The following is a 20,363-nucleotide window of genomic DNA, read 5'->3' as shown; positions in this document are numbered from 1 at the left end:
TTCTTAAAAAAACAATCTGTCTTTTTGCCCACAAGATATAACCTGTACACTGTAGATCAAGAGACATCTTGTGTGGTCTTTCTGGCTTATGATGCATCAAGATATCAGAATTTTTCCACTGCTAACTTACATTTCTATGCTTTATTATTTACTTGTCAGAGCAAGACTGAACAGTCCTAATAGTTTTGTGCGCTGCTGGGGATAGAAGAGCAAGGAAGAAATTTTTGACATTTCTATTTGAAAATTAGTGTAGTGTACAATAGTGTACTATTGTATACTAATATACAATAGTATGGTATATTCATTTGTTCAGAACTATGTATTGACTTCTTAAAGCCAGAGGTTCAGTGGAGCCTTTGTGGTAGAAAGATTATACAGATGACATGTGCAGGGAGTGTAAATAAAATCTCCGGTGGTGGGTCCCACTTGTGCTTTTCCAGTTGCCATTTGTGTGCTCCAAATGGGCAGAGTTGGGGGCGCTGAAACAACAGTGATAGTGCAAAAGATTTCTGTGATAGGGATTCCAATGGAACTACTCACAGCCCCTCACCTTTGTTGGCAATGTAGGCCCTGGGCTGTGAAAGGTACTCCACTATGGTTGTCTCAGTTCCTTTCTGCAGCACCACCCCCTGATACAAATGCGATGAATATTTACTGTATATATTTCCCTTATATAAGATATCACTTGATGCTAGATTAGCTCAGGAGAGAAGAATTCTGGCAAGAAGGATCTGATGCATGCTAGACTTAAAGAATTATCTACAAGAAGTATTTTGTGAGCAGAATAGTACTTATTGGAAATGCTCTGAAGGTGCATTGTGCTGAAGAGAAATAGGTTTTGGTCTGGTCAGTGCCTGAATGAGAGACTGTCTCAGAATCCTACATATGCCACCTTGATTTCCATGGGGAAAAGTGGGACATAAATAATAATCAAAAGTGCTAGAATTGGAACAATAATCAGTTCCAATGTGATGCAAGCCATATCAGTGCATTGGTCATCAGAAATGGTTCTGATGAAAAATGTCCCCAATATCGTCAATAGATTAGATGCAATGCTGCAATGTATCAAACCTTTCGGATGATCATGGGACTTTAAAGAAGATCCAGTGTTTGGTGAGGATAGTGGCAGCAATCAAAACTGCCATTACATTGCATCTTTTCCCTGGTGAATTATTGGGGCAGAGGAATGGGGGAAATGGCCAAGCCCTGTAACTACAGGGTGTGGTCATTTCTTTCCTAATAATGCACTAGAAAAAGGATGCAACGGAATGATGTTGCTTTCTGCCCATGTGCATTCTACGGTGGTAGAGTGAAGGGAAAGGTTACAATTAGAATAGCTGCCACCATGGTTGCCTTCTGAGCCACTGCTTTCTTCACCAAACACCAGATCTTCTTTAAATGTAAGCCCTTCCACCTCTGCTCTGATGCATTGAACCAATACTGAGGTATCGGATCAATGTGATATGGACTGCGACAATAATAGAATGCCTGATTCAATCATTACCGAGATAGAGTCAATCTCAATGATTAGCACCATGCACAGTCCTAATGTCAGCTTCAGCGGCGCAGCAGGGAAATGCTTGACTAACAAGCAGAAGGTTGCCGGTTTGAATCCCCGCTAGTACTGTATCGGGCAGCAGCAATACAGGAAGATGCTGAAAGGCATCATCTCATACTGCATGGGAGGAGGCAATGGTAAACCCCTCCTGTATTCTACCAAAAGAAAACCACAGGGCTCTGTGGGCGCCAAGAGTCGAAATTGACTTGATGGCACACTTTACCTTTACAGTCCTAATGATCAATAATGCTATTACCATTCTGAACCACCTTGAAGTCCTGTATGAAACTAGCAGGCATTTGTAGGTCATTGGCTTTGAGTGTCTCAGCTCCATTTTTAAATCTCCAGAGGGCAAACAAAAAAGAACAATTGTAATTTGGAAATAGTTCTGTTTTTCCATAGGGCATTTTTGAGGGGGAACATGTTTCCTATGTCTTAAACACATCACCAAATTACAGTCAAGAGAGCTCTATTGTAGATGATGTGCAATAAAACAGTAATTAGTACATGCAGTATTTGAGGGCTTCAAAGGTCTGCAAACTTGAATTAAGTACATTCCTTAACACTCCCTGGGCTAAGCCTAATTATATTTTCATTTTGGAGATTACGATATTGAAGGAAAAGGTTTAATAATGCAAACAAAGTTTGTACCAAAGAAATATTTAGTTTAGCATTCTTATTCTACGATGGGTGTATTTACATGGAACATCCCAGAAGATAGACCCTCCTGTAAGCGTTCAGTGGATAAGGGCACATTATCTAAGGGGGCTGTCAAGCACTGGCATCCTGTTATGAAATGATGGATGACCATCCTACAGCTTTGTCTGAGTACAGCCATAATCTTTTGTTCTCAGGTTAGGCAGATGCAAGTTGATTTTTGTGTTCACTAATATAGAGTCTTTCTAAAATACTGATGATTTTTTTTAACATTTACACAATCCATCCCTTCCCATGCATGCAGCTGCACAAGCAGAAGGAAAACCTCATGGGGACTCTAGTAAGTTCTGCTCCTGACCCACACATGCCACTGCTTATCTCTTAAAGGCTTGCTCCTCTCCTGGCCCCTTGTACACAGTCTATTCTCACCAAGGGCTGGTTCTGATTAACTTGGCCCTCTACACAGGATAACATTGAAAGGGCATGCCAATGTGATCTCAGCACATCCTTTAATCACATATGAGGGGTATTCTTCCGAGTCGCCCCCTACATACACTACAAAACCCTGTTTAAATCCTTTCACAGCACTGTCTCTGCCCCAGGGGTGATGAAGTGGGTTTTGGGGCCAAGACAGGTGCCTTGCTGGAGGGGCACTGGGTCCCCAGAGCTCTAGGGCACTTCCAAGGAGACAACTTTCAGGTAACAAGCTCTGGCTGCTCAGGATCTGCTGGATCTGGGGGGCTTCTGTCAGGGCCAAGGGTCTCAGCTGGAGTTTCCTCCTCCTCCTCCTCCTCCTCCTCCTCCTCCTCCTCCTCCTCCTCCTCCTCCTCGAGTCTGGGTATGTCTTAACAGCTATATAGGTACATGCATGAGAAAGGATGGAGCATGCTGTAACTGCTTTCATGATGTAGCACACATTTCTTTTTTTGCCCAACTTAATAGCTGTGATTCATTAATTCTGATATGGAAACTGTGCAAAGAAGGCCTTTCCTGTTCCCTTCTGTAAACTGGAGAGTATTCTGCACATGGAAAGGAGCGCAATTTAAACACTGATTGAGTAATCATTAATTTGCATCATAAAAGTTATTCTTGAGATTTCTTAGTGTTAGAAAACTGACTGCATGCCTTAATTTTGTGCATTGTCCTGAGGGCAACTTTCATTATTTATTCAAAATGTTATATTAGCAATAATTGTACATAATCATTCATTTGTAATATAATTTAAACAGATAGTAGTCCTAGTCACAATTAAGATTTCTAAATGCAGCTATTCCCTATTCTTTAATGCTGTTTATTTATATCTTGCCTTTCTTCTGTCAACTCAAGACAGCATACATAGGATCAGGACTGGCTCGAGGTTTCCTGAGGTTTCAGTCCTGGTCAAACTGCCCCTCTACAGGTCTCCTCCTATCTGAATGGGCCCCAAGAGAGAATCTCTACTGCTGCCGCACAAAGGCCATAGGCACATAAGGGGTCTCAGGGATCAGCAGTGGGCTCTCCTCAAGGCCCTGGGCCCTTAGTAACTGTCCAACCATGCTGACCCCTGACCCAGGTCCCCAGCTGTGCTGGTCAGCTTCAGAAAGATTGCTGCATCATGTGTCTTCAAGCGATGCCTCGGCTATAATACTAATACTAATACTAATACTAATACTAATACTAATACAGTGGTCCCTCGACTTACGAACTACTCGACATAAGTATTTTTCGAGTTACAAATGGCAGTTTTAGATGCGGTTTTTTCGACTTACAAATTTTTAGATGGGGTTTCCTCGACTTACGAATTTTACATGCGGTTTCCTTGACTTGCCTGCCTGTTTACTGCCTGTTTATTCTTGAAAAGAAATGTTCCTGTGCAGTTTGCAAGCCTTACTGGGGGTCTGGGTCTTTTTTCTAGGCTCCGGAACGCATTAATCCGTTCCCAATGCATTCCTATGGGAAACCGCTTTTCGACTTACGAACTCTTCGACTTACAAATGTGCATTCGGAACGGATTAATTTCGTAAGTAGAGGGACCACTGTACTAATATAATAATACTAACATATAATATACTAGTAATAATAATCATCATCATCATCATCTAAAAAACAGTTGCCAAAGAACAACTTACTCAGGCATTAAAAGATGTCAATGCTGCACTTGCAGAAATAACAACCAATGATTTGCAAGAAACAAACCAGCTAATGTACAGTGCAGCAACAACAACAACAAAAGAGCTCGGATATAGGATCAATGGACCTGTAAAAAAAGAAAGTAGTACATCACCTAAATGGAAGATTAGATTAGAAAATAAAATCTCCAGGCTCAGATCAGATGATAGTAAATTGAAAGATATGAAAAACAAGAAGCTGAAGAATGAAAACACCAAACAGTATCTGATCCAAAAATACCACCTAGATTCAAGGAAAATTAGAGAAGTCCTGGAAATAATAAAGCAGAAAATAACAGCAGTGTAAAGAAGATAAGCAGATACGAAGCCAGAATCACACAACACAGGCAGAATCTCCAATTCCAGTCAAATCAGAGACGTTTCTACCAAAGCATAGAAGGAGAAACTGCAAGAAATGTGGAAACACCAAATAAAGAAGAAACAGTGCAATTCTGGGGGAAATTATGGGACAATCCAATAGATTATAATAAAAAAGCAGGCTGGATGAAAGAGGTCGAAAAATGTAACCAACAAATGCAAGATCTAATAATAACACCAGAATTAATAAGTGAAAGAGCAAAGAAAATTAAAAATTGGACTGTGCCAGGCGACGATGAACTGCATGGTTTTTGGCTTAAACACCTAACAAGCCTTCATAAACAACTATCAAAACAGTTCAATCACATTTTACAAGGAGGTGATATAGAACAATGGCTTACAACTGGGAAAACTCATCTCATAATGAAAGACCCAGCAAAAGGTGCAGTTCCAAGTAATTATAGACCAATAACCTGCCTGCCAACCATGTTCAAATTATTAACTGGAATAATAGCAGATGAAGTAATGCAACACTTATTAACTAACAAACAGCTTCCAGTTGAACAGAAAGGAAATTGCCCGAACACCAGAGGCACAAAAGACCAGCTGCTGATTGACAAAATGATTTTAGAAAATTGCAAGAGAAGAAAAACAAATCTAAGTGTTGCATGGATTGACTACAAGAAAGCCTTCGATTCATTGCCTCACACATGGATACTGAAATGTTTAGAAACAACTGGTGTCAGCAAAATCATTCAGATATTTATTTAAAAAGCAATGAACATGTGGAGTACACAGTTAACAATCAATGGCGAGACACTTGGACAGGTTAGCATTAGAAGAGGAATTTTCCAAGGGGACTCACTATCCCCTCTGTTCAGGGGCGTAGCAAGGTTGGAGGGGGCCCAGAGACAAGATTTTAAAATGGGCCCCTCGTGGATATACACACACAAACACACTTCACAATAGATCGTGCACTCACACTCACATCCCCATTATGAATACAGTGAATATCTAGTTCACATTGAATGTAGTTTTTTTACTCTCTGCTCCTGCCGATCTCCAAGAGACTCAACATAATTTATAGGGGGTGCAACATGGGCGGGTGGGGAGTCATGTGATGTGCCTCTGGGGGGGCCCTCGAGGCAGTGGGACCCCAAGACGACTGCCTCCCCTTGCCTAATGGTAGTTACGACCCTGCCTCTGTTGTTTATAATCACCATGACCCCACTTTCACAAATACTAAACAAAACAGGCCTCGGATACCAAACATCTAAAACATCAAGTCAAATCAACCATCTGCTGTACATGGACGATCTGAAGTTGTATGGAAAGTCCCAGTCAGAAATTGAATCACTGCTAAACACTGTCCGTATATTCAGTAGCGATATAGCAATGGAGTTTGGACTAGACAAGTGTGCTGCATTAATAATGAAAAGAGGAAAAATAACAAAAACAGAACTACCCAATGGAAGCAACATCAAGAACCTGGAAGAGAAAGAACATTACAAATACTTGGGCATTCTCCAGGCTGATAACATTGCACACACTGAAGTTAAAAGAAAAATTGGAAGTGAATACATCAGGAGTGTTAGAAAGATCCTCAAGTCCAAACTCAATGGTGGGAACACCATACAAGCCATAAACACCTGGGCTATACCTGTTATCAGATACACTGCAGGAATAATAGACTGGACCCAGGCAAAGCTAGAGACGCTAGATCGTAAGACCAGGAAAATAATGACCATCAATCATGCTCTGCACCCCCGCAATGATGTAGATAGGCTATACCTTCCTCGCGGCTCAGGTGGAAGAGGAATGCTGCAAGTCCATCAAACAGTAGAGGAGGAGGAAAGAGGCCTTGAAGAATATATAAGGGACAGTGAAGAAGATGCACTTCAAATGGTCAATAACGAAAAACTTTTCTACACCAATGAAACAAAGCAGGCCTACAAGAAAGAACAAGTCAAGAACCGAGCAGAAAAATGGAGAAATAAGCCCCTGCATGGTCAATATTTGCACAATATAAGTGGAAAATCAGACATCACCAAGACCTGGCAATGGCTTAAGAATGGCAACTTGAAGAAAGAAACAGAGGGTTTAATACTGGCTGCACAAGAACAGGCACTAAGAACAAATGCAATAAGAGCAAAAGTTGAAAAATCAACAACAAACAGCAAGTGCCGCCTTTGTAAAGAAGCAGATGAAACAGTAGACCACCTAATCAGCTGTTGTAAAAAGATCGCACAGACTGACTGCAAACAAAGGCATGACAAGGTAGCAGGGATGATACACTGGAACATCTGCAAAAAATACAAGCTACCTGTAGCCAAACATTGGTGGGACCATAAAATTGAAAAAGTGGTAGAAAATGAAGATGCAAAAATATCATGGGACTTCCGACTACAACAGACAAACATCTGCCACACAATACACCAGATATAACTGTAGTCGAGAAGAAAGAAAAACAAGTTAAAATAATCGACATCGCAATACCAGGGGATAGCAGAATAGAAGAAATAGAAAGAATCACAAAATACAAAGATCTACCAATTGAAATTGAAAGGCTGTGGCAGAAAAAGACCAAAATAATCCCAGTGGTATGTGGCGCCCTGGGTGCAGTTCCAAAAGACCTTGAAGAGCACCTCAACACCATAGGGGCCACAGAAATCACCATCAGCCAATTACAAAAAGCAGCTTTACTGGGAACAGCCTATATTCTGCGACGATATCTATAACAACAACAACAACATTGACAATAAAATTCAGCCATACTAGGTCCTTGGGAAGGACTCGATGCCTGGATAAAAACAAACCAGTCAATAACACCTCTCTGATTGTGTAAACAAGAAATAATAATATGTTTATTTAATATAGGCTGCAATTTCACAACCATGGCAAGTAGTTAAAGAATTAACTACGACTGCCCAACGCTGCATGCTCCTGTGAAGCATGATGTGAGAACCCAGAATTTCTAGTCAACCCCGGTCAAACTGCTGTGGTTAAAAATTTAACTGGGATAGATTACTGCAATCAGATTCTAGGAATACAAACTCCATCTGGAGGGCTCTGAAAATCACACCCCACTCCCCCAGCCCCGCTCCACAGCTGCTGGGGCTATGGGGAAAGACTAAAGTGCAGATAAGCTCTCCTCTGCATACATACTACTATGAATATACCACTTTTTGATGAAAAAGTTCTCCAAGCAGTTCACTAGAGAAACAATAATAAAAATAATAAGATGGTTCCCTGTCTCCCAGAGGGTGCACAGTCTAAAATGAAATACAAGGAGGACATCAGCAACAGCCGCTGAAGGAATATGGTGCTGGGGTTGAATTGGGCCAGTGGCTCTCCCTCTGCTCAATATAAGAGAAAGGCACTTCTTTGTCTAGTAAGCAGGGGTCTGCACTGCATGCAGAGTTCTCTGGACAAATCACTCAGCTTAATTTACCTTACAAGGTTGTTGTGAGGATGATGTAATAACTCTGTGGAAACTGCCCAAGTTTCTTAGGACAAAGGCAAACATCTGTGGAGGAAGTGGTACAAATACACATTCCGAGGCATTTGTTTTCAGAATATTGCTTGTGTGTTCAAATCCTTTCCATCACGTTTAAACTGTTACCTCCGCCTTCATCCTTAGAGAAAGGGTGGGTGTAAATGCGACTGTCAGGCCTTCCCGCTGGCTGCGGGCAGGCCCGAGTACTCACCCAGTTGGGGGCCCAAGAAGACAGAGGCAATACAGCCCATGGGTACAGGCTGGGACCCTACATAGTTGCCAGGGAGAGCCAGGACACCCAGGAACCCACAGACCGTGGATGGGCCAGCATGGCCCAAAAGGTTGCCTCCTGGTGGCAAAGAGGAGAAGGCTGGGCCTCAACAGCTGGCAAGACGGGCAACAGCTGAAGGAGGGGGGATGCAGGCAGCTACTTTGGAGAGGGCGGAGTCAGGAGAGGGTGGTTGGGATTGCCCTGGTTGCAAGGCTTTATTTAAGGCTTGGATGGCCAGGGATGAGGAGGTCTGGGGAAACGGGAGAGATTTGGACCTAGAGTCTCCCAGTGAGGAGCAGTCTTACTCCTCTCCTTGACAGCTGGTGGAGGAATAGGGTGACAAATAACCCCAGCACTTCTGAGGCCACTTCCACAGCCTATGGACAGGATCAAACGGAGGCAATTGGAGACGGTGATCCCAGGCCAGTGCATGACAGTGACAAATAATAATGTGTTCTACTAATGAAAGATAAATTCTTTCTGATTTTTCTGCTCAACAGTCTCTCCCACCCAAATTCATCTCTCATTCTTTCTCTCACTTCGGCAAAAGCTCTGCATTGTTGCTAGGATACAAGAAATCATTTTCAGTAATACCGCCCAGCTCTTTGACAGTTCAGTAGTCATTTCCCATGTTTGCTGCAAAGATCTAATATTCACAAATGCTGCATGTTAAATGAAATGCATATCTCAGGAAGTTTGGTCTGTGAAAAATATATGTTAATATTTTTGGTGCCATATTTTGCACTGGCTTTGTTGTCTCATGGGCTACAAGGGAAAGAATAACGCTTACGTCTTTTTCTTTGTGTGGGCCTTTGGGACAGGAGTTTTTGAACAGTTTCACCATAAATATCAACTCTCTTCTACTTGCCAGATGGCATTCAACCAGCACATACCAGTACACTTCTATACCACATGATCTCAGGTTCCATTCAAGTTCCATGCCTCCAGCCCCTTTTTTGACACTCCATAGCCCAGTTCAGACAATTGTATTTTAAAAGGGATGCTGTACTTGCAGGCCTCCCAGAGCACATCTACAAGTCCTGCCCCAGACCAGAGAAGCATCACTTTACCCACTTATGGAGATTTGTCTGAACAGACAAACACCAGTCTTCCAACTAGTCTTGGCACTAGTCTTCCAATCACAAAAACAACCTCCACCTTCCGACACATATTGTAAATGGCAGAGCTGGTGTGTGTGTGGTGTTCTTTTTGGCGCATCAGCAGCTGGGCAGGGAGAGATGGGGATCGGAGGGGTTGCACAGGTGGCCCCTGGATACCCATTTCTCTCTCACTCTTCCTGTTCATGCCACACAAGCACATACACATATCCCCTGTCCTGCCTGTGCAAACCTTCCCATCCCCATCTCTCCCTGTTACATTTTGCGTGCGTGCGTGCGTGCGCACACACACACACACACACACACACAATCTCCCCAGTCCCCCCATAGCAAGCTGCACTGGTCCCAAGGCATTGGGCCTGGCTGCTATTGCATGAGTGGCCAGGTCTCCCTGCTGGCATCTATCAGCGAAGTGTGTGGCTGCTGTCCCTGAGTTATTGGCCATAGCATGCTGTGCTATAACTTGAAGGGGTTGGAGTGTAGTGGATCCTGGTTAGGGATCCTGACAGATGACTAAGCCAGATCTGATCCTAGATCAAATATTCTGGTTGACTCCATGGAACTTAGCTGAGATTGCCACTCCATGCAGGTTCACACAATCACACTAACGTCAGTCAACACCATTTAACTGGGATTAACATGGTTGTGAGAACTTGGCCACATATGCTATTGAATCACGGTTTGGTTTTTTTTAATGCTGTTGAGCCTGAGTCTTCAGAATAAATAAAATTAATGATCTGTTTAATAGACCAGAGGCATGAAAGTGTTCTTAAAAATCACCAGAAGAATGCTATTCATTTTTGCATTCCATTAATCAACATTCTAGACAGTTTCCTGATGGTCCAAGAGGCTCTTGAGAGATTGTCAACTGTAAAATGACTGCACATCTTTTCTTAGGGTGGTGCTTCTGCTGTGGGCATTTTCCCAGCATTTAAAGCACAATATTGTATACCTGGGATAATTAGATAGTTCCCCAAGAAAACACATACATTGCTACTTTGATTGCTGTCGGGCAGGGGTTCTTAACCTGGGCTTTATGGATTAGCTGGGGGTCTATGGAGAAGATGCTGGTGGTCCATGGGAAATCTTTGCTGCACTGAATTGAATTTGCTTCCTGGTAAGACAGAAAAAAGCTCCTGAAAATAATTATCCTGGGGACTCATCCCACCAACCCCTCTAATTTTTACAGGGAACCTTATGGAAATATATTATATAAATGAAGTGTGTGTGTGTGTCCATGGGTAATACCTGACGATCTGGGGGATCCATAGGTGCAAAAAGGTTAAGAACCCTTGTTATAGAGGAATGTCTCAGAGCAAAGGGTCCTATCTTGATTACTGATGAGTGACACCACTCTCTGCCATAACTTGAACCACTGTGATTAAACACACACACACACACACACACACACACACACACACACACACACACACACACACACTTGCAGTTTGCAAGCATGCCTTCTGTGTCACAAAATCTGGACTTTCTGTGTCTAAAAGTACCTGAGAAAACAGCAAACCAACCCTAACTCATGCATTTTTCTGGTAGTCTGGCACCTCTGGGCAGGATCTGCAACCTGCCTGCGAAAATGGCATGCCTTCTATCTTTTGGGGACTGCACATTCTTTTGCCACAGCATGGAAGCTGTACTTCTTCTCTTTTTGTTTTCTCCCAGGGGCAAACTGCTGCAAAAGTGATTTATAATGCTGCAAAGGATCTTTAAAAAGCTGTTTTAGGCAGGCTCATGGGCTTGGGCATCTCTTTGGGATTTTCCTTTGAATGCAGGACCCCCATGCTGCACCACAAACAGCTTTTGAACCTCAGCCTGAAAAGCGACTTTCCATGGAGTATGTAGGGCTACTCTGCAAGGAACACCTTCCAAAAGCCCGCTTGGACTAGTCAAATTAACCATCTTTTGGGAGCAACTTTCCCCCAATGTATTAGCACACTATGATGAGGCATGTTGGGCAGGTGTGTGTGTGTGTGCATTTTTAACAGTTGCCCTCTTTGAACAATTATGCAATTATTTACTGTAAACTCTATGTGCTATAGCCATGTGCATCAGCATTGTATACACAGCGTTCTAACACCACAGTGTACATAAATTCATTTGTTCATGCACAAGGTTAATTTGCTTAAGTGGATGTCATTTATGTCAGAGGTGTCCCATCAAGATAGAATATTTTGTAGCATCCAAGTCTGTGTACAGTTTAGGCAGACCCTAGAACCCAGGAAGATAAATAGGAGTGAGAACCCACCATTTACTGATGATTATCATAACAATAGCACAATGTTCTCTAAGCATTAAGTAAGTTACAGTAACAAACTATCATAATATTATTTAGCAAATGTTCATTCAAGGTACAGTAAATTATAGAGGAGAATAAAATATGGTATCACTTGGAAGACACCAAATGATTCAGAGACTGGGAACGGATAATTTAAAGGAGGGAGGTGGAAGTATCCCTATCATTATCCATTATACAGAAATAAATCATTGGTGAGAACACAGACATGTTTAGGAGCGGGAGAGAAAGGGACAGAAAACTGAATGGAGCAGTTACATATTTTCATGGTTGCCAAAAACTGATTTGTCTGCAAATATATCCATTCCCATGGATCTGTTTCAAAACCAAATGTACTCTGACAGTGGACACTCTTGTTAGGCATTTGGTATGTTTGCCCTCATCATGTGCTGTGGGAATAGTTTTAGATTTTCTGTTCATTTGCAAGGATTCCATTTATTCACACTGAGTATCCATTCAGACAAAGTATCCAGCATTGGCATATTACTCTTTCCTCTATTTGATAACAAAATACATACATATTGATTGAGAATTAGGAAGATCTTTATTGGACTGTGACATAGCGTCTGGTGACTGAGCATATGCTTTGCACGCAGGAGGTCCCAGATTCAATTGCTGATATCTCCAGGGAACTAGAATAGAAAATTTCTCCTGAGACTTTGAAGAGCCATTTCTAGCCAGAATAGGCGGTTCAGGTAGATAACAGGATCTCGTTATCCACGGTCCCGGCACCCGTGGTTTCGCATATCCCTGGTTGGGCCATGTACATCAGGCTTTGCTATACGCTGATCTAAAAATACTTGAAATTTGCCTATCCACAGTTCCTAGGTGGCAGGAAATGACCTCCAAGGTCATTTCCAGCCACCATTTTGCTGAACAGAGCCATTTTGTGGCTTTCTTAAACAAACAAACAAAAAACACCTGTGATTTTTTTGTGGAAAATTGGCAGAATTGGAGATTGGGGCGGGGGGAGCAATTCTGAACAGTTGGAGACCTGGAGAGCATAGTATGTTGCTTTGTTGCTCTTATTGCTGCCTTTTTTGCCCTCCAGGAATCTAAACCTCCAATTCCCATTCACTCAAGGTCTCGTTATCTATGGTTGTAGCTGAGAACAGGACCTCCGTGGATAACAAGGGCCGCCAGTACAAGCCTAGATGGACCAATACTCTGACTCAGTTGGAAGCAGCTTCTTATGTTCATATTTATTTAGTCAACTGGCTACATTACAATGTCATTTGTAATCCCTCAGTGATGGATAGTTATAAGCCTGTCTCCAATCTCCTATGGTTGGGCAAGGTGATTGAAAGAGTGGTGGCTAACCAGTTCCAGGTAGTTTTGGAGGAAACCGATTATCTAGACCCATTTCGAACTGGCTTTAGAGCAGGCTATGAGGTTGAGACAGCCTCGGTTGGCCTGATGGATGACCTTTACCAGGGAATCAACAGAGGGAGTGTGACTCTGTTGGTTCTTTTGGCTCTCTCGTGGCGTTCGATACCATCAACCATGGTATCCTTCTGGATCGCCTGGGGGAGTTGGGGATAGGAGGCACTGATTTGCAGTAGTTCCACTCCTATCTCTCAAGCAGATTCCAGATGGTGGAGTTTGGTGGCAGTTCCTCTTCAAAACTGGAGCTGTTATGTGGAGTCCCTCAGGGCTCCATTCTGTTACCAATGCTTTTTAACATCTACATGAAACCACTGGGTGAGGTAATCAGGAGATTTGGAGCTGGGTGTTATCAATATGATGATGACACCCAAATCTATTCATCCTTAGCCTCATAAGGAAAGGGTATTCATATCCTAACTGCCTGCCTATGGGCAGTAATGGGCTGGATAAGGGATAACAAATTGAAGCTGAATCCAAGCAAGATGGAGGTGCTCATTGTGGGGGATCGGAAATTGAGGGATGAGCTGTGCTACATGGGGTTACACTCCCCCAGAAGGAACAGGTACACAACTTGGGAGTGCTCTTGGATCCAGGCCTCACCCTGGTATCTCAGGTGGAGGCTATGGCCAGGAGCACTTTCCATCAACTTCGGCTGATTTGACTGCTGCATCCATTCCTTGAAGACGATGATCTCAAAACACTGGTGCACAGCTGGTAACCTCCAGGCTTGACTATTGCAATGTGCTTTATCTACATGGGGCTGCCTTTGTATGTAGTTCAGAAACTTCAGTTAGTTCAAAATGCGGCAGCCAGACTGGTCTTTGGGGTAACCCAGAGAGACCATATCATGCCTATTTTAAAACAGTTGCACTGGGTGCTGATATGTTTCTGGGCAAAATACAAAGTGCTGGCTATTACCTTTATAACCCTGAATGTTTTAGGTCCGGGCTACCTCAGAGAGCGCCTTCTTCCATATGATTCTCATCGCATGTTGAGGTCATCTGGAGAGGTCCGTATCCAGTTACCACCAGTGTGTCTGGTGGCAGTTTGGAGCCAGGCCTTCTCTGTAGCTGCTCCTGGCCTCTGGACTGCACTCCCAACAGATATCCGTAGTTTAGGCTCATTGTGGGCCTTTAAGAGAGCCCTAAAAACCTACTTGTTTGGCCTGGCCTTCCAAAGTTTTTAAATTGTTTTTAAGTATTTTAAATTGATTTTAAATGGTTCTGAACTGTTTTTAAATGGTTTTTATATTGTTTTAAGCAGTGTGTTTTAAATGGTGTTTGTTTTTGTGTTTTTTAAACTTGTTGTGCACTGCCCAGAGCATTTGGATGGGACGGTCTAAAATTTAATCAAGCAAGCAAGCAAGAATTCATTTAGGGAACAGAGGACAATTGAGATGAGGGCTTTTTCAGTGAAAAAGGAAGATATTTTGAGTATTGTTGAACACAATTCGGAATGACAACTAGAGGTTTTGGCTTACCCTGATTTCTAGACCCTGTTACATTTCCATCATGGCTCCAACAGCACACAAACAGGACAAAGAAGAGTTCCTACTTCATTGAGCCCTCCGGACAATTACAACAATTCTCTGTTTATCATAACATGTACCACATAGCTGTAAGATGAGTAAGCTCATATCCCATGTGATTTTCTAGACTATAAGCACATAAGAACAACCCTGGATCAGGCCCAAGACCTATCTAGTTCAGCATCCTATTTCACACAATGGCCCACCAGATGCCTCTGAGAAGCCCACAGGCAAGACGTGAGGGCACACCCTCTCTCCTGCTGTTGCTCCTCTGCAACTGGTATTTAGAGGAATCTTGCCTCTGAGCCTGGGGTGGTCTATAGCCACCAGACTAGTAGCCACTGATAGACCTGTCTTCCATGACTTTGTCTAAGCCCCTTCTAAAGCCATCCAAGCTAGTAGCCATCACCACATCCTGTGGCAGAGAATTCCATAGATTAATTGTGTGCTGTGTGAAAAAGTACTTCCTTTTGTTGGTCCTAAATTTGCTGGCCTTCAGTTTCATGGGATGACCCCCTGGTTCTAGTGTTGTGAGAGAGGGAGAAAAGTTTATTTCTGTCCACTTTCTCTACTCCATGAGTAATTTTATACACCTCTGTCTTGTCTCCTCATAGTCAACTCTTTTCCAAACTAAAGAGATGTACCACCTAGAGATGTACATATCAGGTGGTATAAACATATGATTAAATAAATAAATAAATAGCCCCAGATGCTGTAGCCTTGCCTCATAAGGAAGGTGCTTTAGGCCCCTGATCATTTTGGTTGCCCTCTTCTGCACCTTTTCCAGTTCTACAATGTCCTTCTTAAGATATGGTGACCAGATCTATACGCAGTACTCTAAATGTGGCCACACCATAGATTTGTATGAGGACATTATAATATTAGCATTTTTATTTTCAATCCCCTTCCCAATGATCCCTAGCATGGAATTGGCCTTTTTCACAGCTGCTGTGAATGGAGTCAACACTTTCAATGAACTGTCCACCACAACCCAAAGATCTTTCCACTGGCCAGTCACTGACAGCTCAGACCCCATCAGTGTATATGTGGTTTTATACCCCAATATGAATCACTTTACAATTGCTACACTCTCAAAAAAGTCCAAAAGGACAGTGAGGCAAAACTTGCCCTTGCAGAAGCCATGCTGGTTCTCAGCAAGTCCTGTTTTTCTGTACGTTTAACGATTTTGTCCTTAAGTATGCTTTCTAACAATTTACCTGGCACAGAAGGTAAGTTATCCTGCCTATAGTTGCCCAGATCCTTTTTTGAAAATTAGAGTCACATTAGCTACTTTCCAGTCCTCTGGTACAGAGCCTGATTGTATGGATGTTACATATTTTTGCTAGGAGATCAGCAATTTCAATATGAGTTCCTTCAGAACGCTTGGGTAGATACCATCTGGCCCTGGCAATTTGTTAATTTTTAGTTTTTCAAGGCAGTTTAGAACTTCCTCTCTCATCACCTCAAATTGGCCCAGTTCTTCAACCTCCAAAGACAAACTCAATTCCAGAGTGGGTATATGGTCAGTATCCCACACCATGAAAAGAGATGAAAATCAACCAACCAACCAACCAATCAATCAATCAATCAGAGACTGACACAAAGGCAGGTCAGGTGAAGATTCTTCAACTCAATTAACTATTCATTCATAGGTAAAAAGAAATGAAGTAGCCAGGCTTTTATTAATCTCTGAATGTCTTAAATTTTTAATTGCTGTTTAATTTTTTAAATTGTTCTAATCTTTGAATGTTTTAAAATTTTTAATTGTTATTTAATAGTTGGTTTTGTTCTGTTTCAATTGTGTTGTTGTGAACTGCCTAGAGCCTTTGGAGCCAGGCAGTATATAAATTAAATAAATAAGTAGAAGTAGTAACATACCGCTCTCCTCATAAGATATTTGGATATAACAATCTCATCTGCCTTTACCAGTTGTCAATGGAACAATGGTAACAGAGAGTTTGGCATATTATTAGAGAAACTGACAAATGAAATTAACATATTAAAAGGTTGCACTGGCTCAGATGCTTTTATTGCAGTTGGTTCAACTTCATTTCATGTGTTTCACAGTGCCGGATCATTTTTGTGACCACCATTTGCTCACACCAACTTCTGGAAGATAGTTCTTGAATGAATATTTGGTGAACATTATACAGACTCTGGCCTTGGGACATTTAATACTTACCATCTTAAAATAGGTAAAGGTAAAGTGTGCCTTTGAGTCGGTTTTGACTCCTGGCGACCACAGAGCCCTGTGGATGTCTTTGGTAGAATACATGAGGGGTTTACCATTGCCCGCGCAGTACGAGATGATGCCTTTCAGCATCCTCCTATATCGCTGCTGCCTGATATAGGTGTTTCCCATAGTAATACATATGGTGTTTCCCATACATACCAGCAGGGATTCAAACCGGCAACTTCTGGCTTGCTAATCAAGTCATTCCCCCGCTGCGCCATTAGCTGGCTAACTTCTTAAAATACTTCCCCTAAATTTCTGCACTACAGCTTTTTGTAATGTTTGTATTGTTAATGGAATTTTTTTAAAAAATAAAAGTTCACAATCAGAATATCATAATTTTCAAACAGCTTAAACTTAAGCTCATTTTCATCACAACAAACTTCTTTTTGTTCAGGCATAATGACTTCAGTTCTTTGTCTCCTTTAATACACTGAAATTATTTTGTACATGTTCATACTGGCCTTTCCCTTAATTCTTCATCCCGTGTCACAGATTTGCATAGCGTATCTGACTCAAACATCTTTTCTCAGTAGCAATTCACCTGATAATGGTTGGGAAATATTCAAATTCTATATTTTGGTGAGTGACATGGAAGATTGGGCATATCAAATACTTCAAAACACATGGAATATATAGGATTATAATACAAAATAAATTAGTCAGCAAATGGCTTTGCCATGTGCAATGAAAAATAATATGTGCACTATGCAGAAGCATACACTTGTTCTGCATCATACACTGATGCAATGTCATGATACACATCTTGAACAATATCTCATCTCTCTAGGTACGTGGAAATACAAGCCTCAAAATATGTAATCAGTTTAATTACTTTTTCAACAAATACATTGGCAACTAATTAATATACAGCTATACAAGAAATGCACACTCTTCAGTTGACTGTGGCGTTTCCTGTAGGAAATGGGTTTTACTGCTAGAGAGGCCCACTAAGAAATAATGGGGGAAAGCGTCAATTTGCAGATATTACTTGTAGATGGTCCCGTCTTCCTATTATCTTCCTGTATGAAGACTGGGGTTCAAGCAGAGTGCTTTTGCTTTAAATCAAACATTTCATTTTGTGCCATCAGCATGTTCCTGTAAATACAGCCATCACTTGCCCGCCACGGGTTTCCTAATTGCAGTTTTGAGTAGCCACGACTGGGAAATTGTTGCAGGTCTTGCCAACTGTTACCCCAGTATCCATGGTTTGGTGAGATTTTTTGGCAATTTGGGGGGTGAGGGTGGTTTGTGACTTTTGGGGGTCAAGAGTGATTTGGGGGGGTTCCCCTTCACTCCTCTTACTGACTCATGGTGATTTGGGGGGATTTTTTCTTTTTTCTGTATTTTGCAGTCCTTTCGCAACCATGATTCCCCTAAACCCCTGTTTGCCATTGATTGACTCAGCCTTCCATCCTTCCGAAGTCGGTAAAATGAGTATCCAGAATGTTGGGGGGCAATATGCTAAATCATTGTAAACCGCTTAGAGAGCTTCCAGCTATAGAGCGGTATATAAATGTAAGTGCTATTGCTATTGCTTGCTATTTCAATGGCTCGCCAACCGCAAATTCACCAACCGCGAGGTTTTCCCTGAACGGAACCCTTGTGGTTGGTGAGTAATGACTGTATTTCAAAATTCACAAAAAAATGAATACAGGAACATAGGAAGCTGCCATATACTAAGTCAGACCATATTGTCTACACAGACTGGCAGCGGCTTCTCCAAGGCTGCAGGCAGGAATCTCTCTCAGCCCTATCTTGGAGATGCCCGGCAGGGAACATGGAACCTAGATGCTCTTCCCAGAGCGGCTCCATCCCCTAAGAGGAATATCTTCCAGTGCTCACACATCAAGTCTCCCATTCATATGAAAGCAGGGTGGACCCTGCTTAGCTAAGGGGACAGGTCATGCTTGCTACCACAAGACCAGCTCTCCTGACAGACCGCTGCCAGCTGCCCCTCTTGCAGGCCCTTCAGGCTCTTCCTTCCCCCCACATTTCTCCCTGCTGGGATCTGACAGAGCATTTTGTCCAGGAAGATCCTAGTCTCGTTGGGGGTGAAGGAGTGACAGAGAAGTTTCAAGAGGAGAAAGTCCAAGGAGGAAGCAGGACCACCAGGCAGGTCCCTTAAGGCATAGGGGACACTCATGGTCCCTTGCCTTCTCTTCCCCACCTCCCAGCACCCCACTTACTGCTGCAAAACTGTGCCTTTTCACTCTCCAGTAGAAATCTGAGATTGTGGGCTTGGAAACTGTGAGGATCCTTTCCTATATAAGAGTTTCCCCTATTTTGGAACTCACTATATTGCTCACTACGCTCGCTCTCTCGCTCTCTCTCAAACTGCTTGGGCCTCATTTACTGACATGAAACTCCCAGACCAACACGTACAAGATAGAAACATCTATCTAGTTTTTGCAGGTAGGTTCCAGACCTCACTCAGACACCACCACATACACAAATCCCACCCACCCCCCACCCCAATGCATTAATTTCCCTGAAAATGCAGGGAAACTCTCCCATTGAAAATTATGGACATATCATAGAGATAGGAAATGCTAGAGTCACAGAGAGAAATAGGTTGATATTTAGAAGAATGCTTGCAAACAGCAAGCCCTTACTAAGATATATCTAGGATGCACCCTGAGATCTCCAGACAGGCCCATTTAATTGGCGTTCTTCAAGCTAGTAGGCAAGTCAGCATGTTTCTATAGTATACAAAGGAGCCAAAGCTCTTAGTTCTGCCTTAGAAAAGAATTGCATCTCAACAGCTGATCATTCTGCATGACTCTGTTTCTTTATGTACATATATTATGGAAAGGTGCTGTGTTTGAAACAGGAAATACAACAAAGGAAGCCTGGGAATCACAGAGAGAGGGGAGTGATAATCCTGTATCTGTGAAAGGATGGTACAATAGGAATCTAAACACCTGCTTGGAAGAAAACACTCTACTTATATTGATCTGTTTATCTGAGTCTGTTTTCTAAGTGGGTATAAAAAACCACAGATATACTAAACAAACGTTTAAAAGTATCATTTGAACTGTGTGTTGTCTTCTAAGGCTTCTGTAAGGAGTACAAGAAAATGTAAGTATAGCAATTTGACCAGTATAAAGGGCTATATAAATGCTAAACTTCTATTGTTATACTTATTGTGTAGGGAATCAATTGTTAACATTCTGAATAAATTTTAAAAGATCTGCCTAGCAAACAAGAAAACAGATGTGTTTAAAACTGTGAAAACGTACAACACTTTAACATAGGAAGCTGCCATATACCGAGTCAGACCATTGGTCCATCTAGTTCCATATTGCAGTCATGTTTGCACAGAAGAAAGGGTTAGGGTTAGGGT

At 42.2% G+C, this 20,363-nt stretch overlaps 1 protein-coding gene across 2 annotated transcripts in view; it reads left to right on the top strand.

Annotated features, from left to right (window-relative positions):
* The window catches only part of TAF1B (TATA-box binding protein associated factor, RNA polymerase I subunit B), a 95,531-nt gene that overhangs the window by 8,200 nt on the left and 66,968 nt on the right, over positions 1-20,363 (top strand). The window lies entirely within an intron of this gene.

Source organism: Hemicordylus capensis, chromosome 1, assembly GCF_027244095.1.
Source record: "Hemicordylus capensis ecotype Gifberg chromosome 1, rHemCap1.1.pri, whole genome shotgun sequence".
In the NCBI taxonomy this organism is placed as follows: domain Eukaryota; kingdom Metazoa; phylum Chordata; class Lepidosauria; order Squamata; family Cordylidae; genus Hemicordylus; species Hemicordylus capensis.
Note: the sequence above shows the minus strand (reverse complement) of the source record. Positions and strands in the feature narration are given on the sequence as shown.